Raw genomic sequence first — 12,099 nt, 5'->3', positions numbered from 1 at the left:
TTTTGCGGCAGCCATGGTTATTGTGGTGCCTGTGGTGGGCCACCCGCATAGAATTGATGTTTTTGGCATTCTCCATTGGTGCTGGTGGTGTGCCTGGCTGTGGGGAGTGTCTGGTCCCCACTCCATACCTCGGGTTGCCAGGTGGGCCCAGAGGCGCTGGCGCAGTGTGCCTGGTTGTGGGAGGGCCATGTCAAATTTTTTCATGTGAAATTTTTTCCTGTTTTCTTTTATTGTTCCTTTTCTGCGTGTTTTTCGTTTTTTTCCTAATTTCTTTTTTCCCTTTTTAGTACCTCCTTAACTTTTTTTTTCCCCACTGTCTTTGCTAATCTTCTTAGAAAGGTACCCATTTTCATGGCTTTAATATTTATCTCCATGAAAATTATATTAGTGTTTGCATAAACTTCTCAAACCTGTCTTCTGAGATATAGCCCTGAATTTTCAAATTCTGGTTGAGGGGCAGTTTTATCTCTATTACCTTATTACCTCAAATAAAATATACCTAATACCTGAAGCATAATATTATCCCCAAATTATGTCTTTCTTTTCCTCTAAATAGCTCCCAACTCTTCTCTCAAGCCATCCATTCCTGAAATCATATGATCTTTTTTTTTTTAAAGATGACCACCAGTAAGGGGATCTCAACCCTTGGCTTGGTGTTGTCAGAACCACGCTCAGCCAGTGCCAGTGAGCCAACCTACATAGGATCCAAACCTGTGGCCTTGGTGTTATCCGCACTGCACTCTCCCAAGTGAGCCACGGGCCGGCCCCTTATGGTCATATTTGACACCTCCCTCTTCTATAATTAATTGCCAAGGCCCATTAATTTGACCTTTTTATTGTTTGTCATGTCTTTTCCCTCATTTTAATTTCCACTGCTACATCTGTACATTCATTTAACAAATACTTGTTGAAATTCTGTATGTGCTAGAATTTTCCTGTCAGCAAGCAGGAATTACATGGTTTCCATGTGATATAGACCATAGTGCCTAGCCACGATAGGTCTCAGTAAACATTTGTGGAATAACTTACTAAATGAATATATTAGGTTGAACCATATGAAATTATCATTTTTAGAGGTCAAAATGGTCAAATGTCAACAACTCAGTATGTTCAACAAATATATTAAGAATCATACCAGTATGAAAGAAATACATATTAAGTTATTGCTTAATACTGTATCATGTTCTGTATAATTTTTTTCATTAAACTATAAAACTTGACTTTCTCTTCTTTGCCCACCAGGAAACACGAAATTATCCAGAATCATATCCACAACTGCCAAGAGATGAAACAGTCGAGAATCCTCATCTCCAGAAGCATATTTTGGAATTAGCATCTATTCTGGATGTTCGAAACGTGTTCTTTGAGAATACTATAGATGACTATTAAAACAAAAACTCTCTTGTTAAAACAATTTTTCATTTTCCACAGATTTTAAATGGTGCAGTTTTCTAATGTGATGACAGACACATAGTGGTGTTACTTAGTTTTTATTTTTCAATTTAGGACCACAATTTTAAAAACCAACTGAGAAAAAAATGTTCAAACTTTTAGGGTAACTGTTTTAAAATGCAGTCTTTCAGGTCTTTTAAAAAACTCAGTTAAACTTGGAATTTTTATTTTTTGGTTTTGAGGTATGATTACTTACCTCCAACATCTAATTCTACACTCAAATAGTCACTATTCTCACCCTGAGAAGAGTAAATCATTTATTTTTGTATAATGAGGAAAATCCAACTCTTTTTCTTGGACCTTAAATGTCTGGATTTGGAAAATATGTAATTGTTCATAATGATGAAACTAGCCAGCAATGACTACTGAAAATCAAGAACAGAGTCCTTTCATAATATTTTTCATTCAAAGTTAGAAGGTAGAAAAATGTGTGATTATTTGAAGCATGATCAAGACAGTTCTTGAAATCATTTAATTCCTTTAAATACTGTCAAAATTTCAGAAACTGTAAAGGATTGATTTGCATCTGAAAGCTAAATCTTTAATTGTGGACTTGCGATGATAAATATTACTCAGAATGTATGAGTATTATGTTATCATGCGATTTGTTTGCATATTTTGTTTTCGTTGTTTTTGAATGCTGAAAATGAAAAAGAAAACAATTTTTAAATATTTCTGTCAAAAAATCAGGTTGTTAGTTTCATAATACAATGTCTCCAGTAGGAGTTTGATTTAAACTCTTAGTTTTTGAGATCAAGTTTAAAGACTGTCTGGCATGATGTCTGTGGCATACAGTACAGGGTTTCTAATCTTTTTGCCTAGTTCAAGTTTATGAGATTTCAAAGTCAGAGATGTTATTAATTTTTGTTGGAGGTAACTGGGTGTTATGAAACCTAAAATATAAGTTGCTTTTGCACTGACAATTTGGAAATAAGATTTGTTAAAACTCCCTATATTTAGTATTTTATATTCATGAACAAGTTTTTTTTTAATTATTTTAAATAGGACTCAGTGTATAATATAAAGATTTTTGTATTTTTCTTCCCTGTGATCCTCTTCATAATTTCACAGGCACAAGCTATGAAGTTTTTGTTTGTTTTTTATTCCCTCCTCTTTTGATTGCACAGCTTTCAAGTTCAGAAATCTATGAATCAAAATTACCTTTACCTACTTTTCTGTACAGGCTCACATTCTACCACTGGCAGTCCCAGGGGAAATTAGGTGATTGCTTTGATGCCTCTTTCCTATCCTGTGTCCCTAGGGAAATTTTACTGTAATATTTTTAACTTGGGATAGAGAATTATTTGGGTCTAAGTTATTCCCATACCTGTTCTAATTTGCTAATTTTTCATCCAAAGTCTTGCAGTTATTCTTTCTTGGGTTTGGGGAGCTTTGCGCTGGCAGTCCCAGGGGAAATTAGGTGATTGCTTTGATGCCTCTTTCCTATCCTGTGTCCCTAAGGAAATTTTACTGTAATATTTTTAACTTGGGATAGAGAATTATTTGGGTCTAAGTTATTCCCATACCTGCTCTAATTTGCTAATTTTTCATCCAAAGTCTTGCAGTTATTCTTTCTTGGGTTTGGGGAGCTTTGCGGTGTTTTTAAAAACTTTTGAATTATTTTTGTTTGTTCTTTCAAGCAGTATTTCAGAAAGCTTGGGAAAAGTTACTCTGGAAAGAGATTTCTATTGCTATTGGGTGGTTTTTCATTTTCAGATAAAGACTGCTGTCCATTTTTTTCCGTACCTTAATAAACTTCATAGCTTTCCTGTCACAATAGTGTTCACCTGGACCACAGCAGTAGACTGTCATTAGTTGTCTGACCTCTTGTTTCAGTTCCCCTGAACTTCTATGCTAGTTATGTTCCTATTAACATATATTTTCCTGTTTTCTGATGTTTAAAATGATATTTCTTGTACTGAGCTTTCACCTCACCTTTTAAGCATAAAGAACACTGGTCTGAGAACTAGGACACCTGAATTCTCATCCTGGCTTATTGGGAAACTAGCATTATTCCTTTTGAGAAGTGTCTTCACATCTTTGTTTTTAGCACTCTCATCTGCAAAATGAGGGGGGCCTCTATGATTCTGTAATTTGGACTCTTGGTTCCAAAAATATTGATTTCCCCATCCCTGCCATCAGGAAAACTAGTTTCCCTGTTTTTAGCATATTCAACATTTTCCTTTCTAGATCATATTTACATAGATTTTGTTCAAGAAAATATTTGGGTCCCACATAGCTGTTTTAGAAACTAGTTCTGAGAGAGACTCTATGAAGAAATTAGAGCTTTTATGATTAGAAACATGTTTGTTTAAGACCAAGGGGTCTTAGAAATCACAACTAGAATTTAGATTATGAGAGTGCCCCTTGAGGTAATAGTGTAATTTCTTACTGGTAGTTAAAAATCTGCAGTAGACTAAAGTGATCTTGAATCTTCAGAGAGGAAAACTGTGCTAGAATATTCTAAAGTATTGTTTCATTTATGCCTTCAAAAAGATGTTTATTGAACTACCTCTCTACTCCAGATTTCTTTCTGGGAACTGAGGAAGCAAAGTAGACTTAAAAATCCTTGTCTTCATTGAAGATTACATTCTAGTCAGGCAATAAACGTAAGTAAATTTATGTTAGAAAGTGATAAGTAGGATGGTGAAATTTTCAAGAGTGATAAAGGAAATCTTTTTGTTTTTTTAAAAAGATGATCGATGAGGGGATCTTAACCCTTGACTTGGTGTTGTCAGCACCACACTCTCCCAAGTGAGCTAACCGGCCATCCCTATATAGGGATCCGAACCCATGGCCTTGGTGTTATCAGCACCACACTCTCCCAAGTGAGCCACAGGCTGGCCCATTTTGTTTGTTTTTTGAGAGAACAATTTTTAAAAGTGATCAGGGTAGGCCTCATTTGGGAAGGTCCCATTTGCACAAATAGTTCATGTTTCTTTGTCTTTTCTTTCTTTCTTTATTTTTTATTATGAAAATTTTAAACATAAACAGTTTAATGAATCCTTCTTGTACCCTTCACCCAGCTTCTACATTTTAAGGCATTACTTTAACCAAGGAAGAAGAAATGTAAAGGGACAATCGCCCAATGGGCTCAAGGTGACAATGGCTAAGAATTTCAATTTTTTAAATGCATAATACTCTCCTTTATAAATATAAAAAGTTGAAGCCCCATATATTTAATTTTAGAATTCAGAAAAATTTAAATATGGAACTGAGACCAGAGCAGAGCAATGGGAAAGAGAACTTGTTTGTTTTCAAATTGCACAAACTCCCTGGAGATTCTGATAGTCTCTCGTCTCCCTTAAGAATCACTGTAAACAAAGTAGAAAGCAAAAGATTGCAAGAAGTCAGTTATACACAAAACAAAATGAAGCACAATGAATTTTTTTCTTTTGTTATCCCTATATTTTTGCAGTTCATAAAGCAAGTATCTTGTCTATTTTACAGAAGAGAAAGCTGAAACCCAAAGAGCTATCCATTTATTCATAGTGATAGAGCTAGAACTAAAGCTCAAATCTCCTAATCTCAGCCCAGTCTTCCCAGTAGCTCAGAATGCTTTCTAAAATGAACAAGAAAGAGAGATTTATGTTTTGACACAAAAGATTATAGTATTTTTTTTTTACTGTATCCCATACTGAAACCAGTAAATCAGTCAGCTCTAGCAAACTTTCATTTATTAATTATAAAAAATCCATAGGTCAGACATTTTATCTTTGATTTTAGTCAGGATACATTCTTTGCATGCATGTGTATTTCCTCCTAGAAAATGGTGCTCTCAAAACCTCTCAAAGCACAGAATTTATTGTACCCTTTACATTATAAACAAGTTGAAATGTTTTGAGATTATAGAAGCAAAGTGCAATCTAGTTGTGGCAGAAGTTTTCCTGATATAGAATCTGGGTTTTATTTTTTTCCCCCACTTGTGGCTACTTAATTTTCTTCATGCAGTAGAATTCACTGAAACAGATTAGGTGGTAATTGTACTGAATTTAGTCAAGGAAAAGGGAAAAGCGACAAATCAGATTCATGTATCAATTATGGAGCCTTCTTTAACATTATCCTCCAAGTTTAATCTCTGACCTGACCTATGTGATTTAGTAACTTTCTCTGAGAACTGGTTTGGATCCATTTGAAAAGTCTTGTGCATAGTTATCCACGGAGACTTGTAATCAGGCTTCTATACAGAGAACATTCTGGAATGGAAATATAGTAAGGTGCCATGGTCTGCAGACTTGGCCACTGCCAATGATTCAGAACCACCTCCCCGCCCTAAGTGAGTAACAGGTTTGATATGAGTATGAGTGCTATGAGTCTCCTAATGAGGTGTTGGGTGTGTATGTTCCTATGTGTTTATTTGGAGAGTATAAAGGTTATTTACATTGAAGGCTCTTTTGTGGACCTTATTTATTTGAAATTCTTATTTTATTTGTAATCGCATGTGTATATTTTTGTGATGCTAAATGCAACCTCTATGTATACTTTTTGTATATATGTGTAAATATCTGTAAATACATTGGTGTGCAATATACAGTATGTGTATATTATATACCCTTACCCATTATGGGCTGAATTTATTTAAGTTCTGTGAGGACATCCTAGTGGCATTGTTCATGCTGCTGTAATTAGGTTCTGGCTGTATCTCATTCATGAGCCTCTATTTTGAGGGGCTTGTGTTTGGATAAAATGGGCTAATTTGGAGTTCAAATTAGGATAGGAAGATCTTAAGAGAAAGCTGGACATTCTTACCTTTAAAAATCGTCTGCAAATTTCCATTTAAACTGATGATAAATTAGTGATATAAACCTGAAGAACCTAATTATGTGACACTGATACATTAGCAAGTTCTTAAGTGGTATCAGTCCTTTACTTTCTTGCCCCATATTTGAGTACTATTACTGAATAGTTAATTATTTATATTGGGACTTAATCAAGGGGCCTTGGAAAAAATCCACTTTGGTCACATTTAAAAATAGATAGGAAAATGTCCTTTAAGTGAGGGAAATATGTTCCTAGTTGTCACTTCAATAACTGATACTAAGTTTGCCATTTCAATAACTGATACTAAGTTTTAATTTTGGAACAATTTTTTTTTTCCATCAATGGGCCTCATTTTATGTGTCTCTGTGAGGCAGAAAAAGGGGCAATGGAAGGCCTAACCTAGGTAGGATGGAATTTAATGACAAAGAAGAGGTTGTTAATCTATATATTTGCAGCAGCTGTGATTAATTTAGTCCTGTCTTGGCATTTCCAACTATAGATTTTTCTTATTGGAATTGCATATCAAAGATGAGTATACTCATGTGAGAAGATGCTTCCAGTGAGTGAAATGTCTCCAGTTGTATTGCTGTGTCTCTGTGAGACCACTTGTGTTCTGCAATTTGATGATATATTCACACATGATGTAGAATTCTTAATATTAGATGCATGGTGTGCTATAAAAGTCTGGGCCTTCAAACCTCTACCAAGGATGATAGGGTTGGGGAGGATAAGAGGATAGTACATATGTGCGATGCCAATTTGTGAATCTATGGAATATCACAGAATATCAATTTTTGATTACTCCTGTCTTCAGTTGAAATGTTTATTTGCGTGAGAGTGTAGGAGATGTTTAATATACACTTGAATACATTCACTGCAGAAGTTCAGTTGAGGCTATTTTTGCAAAACAAAATATAACTGCAAAGCAACTTTTTACCTCATTATTTTTTCGAAGATTACATCTATCTGATCCAACATTAAATTATCTTAAAATAAAAAGAGAAATTAGTTCAGGAGTCAGTTTTACCACCCCAAAAATGTTACACTTGCCACTTCATTGTATTTTTAATAAAATAACCAACTATTCATAACACCTTTCAATTGCACATTACATTTTAAAATAAAGTTATAATAGCCTTTTTCTTCAATAAGTACTAAAATTTGGTAATATATTCTTTCTGAAAAATCAATGAAAACATCCATAGGATCTGATGTTCTGTTATTTTAGTAATTTAGTTTTTTGCAATTGGAGAGTTAGCAGAGCAGGTATTATGCTATTTGATGTTCATGGAACTGACTCAGGCTCATTGTGGATATTAAAGAGAGTAGCAGCAATGAGAAGTACAATGCATTAGAGTGACATTAGGAATACGACCGCTGACCCTAACAGACCCAGTAACTTTGCATTTGAAAAGATTGCTTGGAAAACTGAGCTCTTCCCCCCATTCTCCTGCACCCTTAAACACTGATAATTCATACCTACTCCTGCCACACCTCCCGGTCTTTCCTGGATACTGGGACCATTTTACTTAGAACAACAACAAACAAACAAACAAAAAACCCCAAAGCTATTCATCTTCCTAGAATTTGAAAACATATTACACCATGGTCCTGCTTCACTGTGGTTTTTTTTGGGGGGGCGGGGGGGGGGTTACTGGCCTGTACGGGGATCCAAACCCATGACATTGGTGTTACCAGCTCCACACTCTCTCAAGTGAGCTAACCGGCCAGCCACTTTCACTGAGTTTTGAACACAAAGACTTTTTTAAGCATGCCTTATGTTTAAGGGAAAATAATTTATGTGTGAATGGAATCAATCACCTATTGACAGGAATGGTGTCAGGATAATGTACAGTGTATATGCCCTTTTAATTGGGGAAAGATAAATGTACTAAATTAAGTATAACTAATTTGTTGGTGCCATAGAAATATTTCCTTTGGAATTTTGTAAACATGAAATGTTTTCTTAAACTAAAATTGGTATTTTTCACTTATTAGTTTGGTTTAATTGACTTTTGACAAGAATTCCATTTTTACATAACATTGTTAATCACTGATTGAAGCACCATTTCTTAGTTTTAAAATATTTTTGTTAATTTCTTTTGTGGTTTTTAAAATTATTTTTTAAATTAGTTATCAGGCTACTGTAAGCAATGTGATTTTCTTTTTTTTTTTAAAAGATGACCGGTAAGGGGATCTTAACCCTTGACTTGGTGTTGTCAGCACCATGCTCACCCATTGAGCTAACTGGCCATTCCTATATGGGATCCGAACCCGTGGCCTTGGTGTTATCAGCACCGCACTCTCCCGAGTGAGCCACGGGCCGGCCCAGCAATGTGATTTTTTAAAACTTATTTGAACAGTAGATTCAGAGTTTTTTAGTAGTTTGCAGTACATTATATTGCACACTATAGATTCACTTAAACTTAAGTCTGAATTGGGTCACAGAACAGATTATAAACTGGGAATATTTTTCCGATTTTGGTAGACACTTCCAGTCTGCATCCTAAGACAATCATCTTCTTTGGTCTAATATTGTTTATTGAGACATTGGTAATTTCAGGTGTCAGATTTTTACTTTTCTCATAGACTTATGGAATGAAAATTAATAGGTTGAGTTATTATATCACTTTCAAAGTGAAGTACAGAATTATGGCTAGCCTTCTTATAGGTCTGTAGTAAACAATATTAAAATTTTTATATCACTAATATTCTTTTCTCTTTTGAAGCTGTTGTAAATGTCCACTTGTCCATGATTCAGAATTGAGATTTGTAAATATTACAATTTGAACCATAAATGTTCTCAAACACCAAATTGGTCCGAATAACCATTGTACAATGTGAAATAACTATATAATCCGAAAGTAAATACTTCCAGACCATGGAGAAATAACCACTGTATTTTTAAAAATCTTATTCCCCCTCTCCTTGGCATGCTATTAATTTTTTTTCTAAATTAAAAGTATGTATCTTGAGGTATGAAAAATCTGCAGGAAAAAAGTGCTTAAAGTGTTTTAGTGCAATAAGAATTTTTTATTACTATTTCCTGAAAAATGGTTTTGTTTTTTTTTTTAACTCGTTTCTTTATAATATTATCATTAAAAAGATCTTCTGTTGACTTGGTAAAATAGTTCAGAACTTGACTTTCATGGTTTTTTTTATAGTTATCTGGATTTTTATAGTTATCTGGATGCATTTCTTTTGCCACATAGACCATATGGCTAGTTCTTCAGCTCTTTTTTTGTTTTTGATAAACCTTGCTGTTCAACAATCAGAGAGTCCTGTATTTTGGAGGATTCTTCTAGTTGAGGTAGAAAGGTCTTAGATAATAGGAAAGGCAGATACAATGTCCTAACATTTTCATAGCAGAGCTTACAAGTGAAAGAATTTATCCAAATAGGTCATCTTAAATGTGTAGCACCAGCATGATAGTGATTTCATTAATCACTGTATCAGATGAAGCAGTTATAAATCATTTTTTATTCTGCTCTAAGTATTATTATAATTTCAGGCCACTTTATTATTTTCCCTGAGCAGTTTCCATTGTAAGGTTGAGAAGCCTTTTCTTTATTCAAATCATCACTAAAGGTTAAGATAATCAAATAGGAGTTAAAAATAACTTATGTTTGATCTTTTTTCCCTGAAAATAATGGTGTATCTATTGTCTACATTATGAAAATTAGGCAGAAATGCACTTGTTTAAATTATAGCAGAAATTACATTTGGAAGATATAATTACTTGATTTTCTAGTGGTGTGAAATACTTTTTAAAAAAAATTGTGCTTGTCTGTAACTGAAATGTTATAGGATTGTAACACTATAGGGATAATAGAGTTATATTAGCTCTCCTCAAGAGATTGAAGCACAATAATTTTCATGTAATAATTCTTATCCAAGTGCTGCTAATCTGTTGTGCAAATAATGCCTATCTAACTATTCACAAATCACTGTAATCACTGAGACATTGTCTTGTTGTTCATTTGTATTAAAACGGAGGTATTGTGGATTAATACTTTAGAACAAAATCTGTCAACTCAGCTATTTTAGACAGCAAATCGTTTAGATTCATTAGTTTTTATATGTATCAGTAGAATAAATTTCGAAGGGGCTATTTACTACCAGTTTAGATTAAGGGAGAAAATTCTATTGTCAACATCATTTGACTTGAACGTTGTGGTATTGTAAAAGTCTTGTCTGTTGAGTTTCTAAATTGCTTAAGCCATATATTCTCTTAAAGTTTTTTGTTTTGTTCCTTTCCAACAGCCTTTTTCTGCTTTGTGTGTTATGGTCAGTACTTCACAGATTTTAGAAATTGAGAAATTCTTGAAACATTTTCTCGAGTTGATCACTTTTGACTCTTGTATGATGTGATTTGTCATAAAACATAGCAAGCCTTTCACTACTTCACTAAATGAATTTCAGAGTAAACACTGTGATTCTGCAGAGCGGATTCAGTAGGCTTTCCAATGTTTTCTTGTTATACAGTTCCTACCACTCTAAGGGCACTTAAGTACTAGAGGATGGAAAATTTAACGTTGTTTTGATGTTTTTTGAATAACAAGATTACAGAATATTTGATTTTTGTTGTCAGTGTATTAAAAAAATTGCATTGATAAATGTTCTCTAGGAATGTGACTATGTTCATCAGGTGTGAACTCTTGTAAATGAATTTTGTATCTTGAATCCACGTATATATTAAGTGTATCAACAATATAAAAATAAACATTATTTGCTTAAAGGTTTGGGTACTTCAGTATTGTTGACAGCTTAAGAACTAAACTGTTAGGGTTTGCTTCTTTCAGATAATACCTCAGACGCTTTAAATTATCTTGGGCTTGTGGATTTGATGCCTATTCTTTTAGCTTATCAATTTCTTCTGAGTCCTGGTTTTGATTTTTCCCTGCCCTGCCCCTGGTGTTCAGAACTGGAACACGCGGAGGGAGGGGCTGTTGAAGAATTAGGTGGAACCAGCTGACCCCTGGGCTGGTGTTGGGTCTAGGTCAGGCACTAGAGTCCTTTAATGTGGAATGCCTGGCTTGGAGTTCCGAGACCTGAGTTAGGCTACTAATTTGCACTGTAACTTTTTTTTTTTTGACCGGTAAGTTGATCGCTCCGCTCCGCACGGTGTGCTCTGCACCACGCTCGGCCAGTGAGTGCAGTCTCCCGAGTGAGCCACGGGCCGGCCCTGCACTGTAACTTTGAACAAGGCAGTTTTATCTCTTTGGACTTTTTCCATTTGTCAAAAGGAGCCGGCCTGTTAAGTGGATAATGAAATTAATTATTTAGTGCGCTGCCTCCAGGGTGTTTTAAAACGAAATGCAATATATCAGAGTGAATTATATAACAAAGGTATGGTTCTGGAAACATTTCAGGAGTACGTTATATACGTATTGGCTGCGACATAAAACGTATAATCTACAGTAGGTCGTAGACGCAAGTTAAAACACTAGTAACGTGCAAGGTACCAGGACCAGTGTTTGGAGCCACAGGCTTCCCGGGGTCACCTACTACCCACTTACAAGGCGGCAGCGTAGGGGGCAACGGGACTGGGATGCGTGGGTGGCGCCTGGCCAGGCGACGCCGCCAGGACCCGGGGTGTCCGTCCAACACAGCGCACGCCCGCACGGCACCGACTGGGTTCTTTCCCTCTTGCCACGAGGCTCCTCCCAATGTTCCCGCTCCGCACCACCCTCTTTAAAAACAAAAAAGCAAAGAAAGGCCTCGGCGACCCAATCGTCATCCGTGGGTCTGGCTGCTCGCTGACGTGGCGAGGCCGCCCGACGGAGCGCCCGACCCAGGCCCCACGCCCTCCAGCCGTTCTTTCCCGGCAGCAGATAAATGCACAGAATAATGTTTTCTCACTTTAGTAGAGATCTGGGTAGAGAC

This window comes from Galeopterus variegatus, unplaced genomic scaffold, assembly GCF_000696425.1.
Source record: "Galeopterus variegatus unplaced genomic scaffold, G_variegatus-3.0.2 Scaffold1732, whole genome shotgun sequence".
Lineage (NCBI taxonomy): Eukaryota > Metazoa > Chordata > Mammalia > Dermoptera > Cynocephalidae > Galeopterus > Galeopterus variegatus.
The sequence above is the reverse complement of the archived record's forward strand: the minus strand, read 5'-3'. Positions refer to the sequence as shown.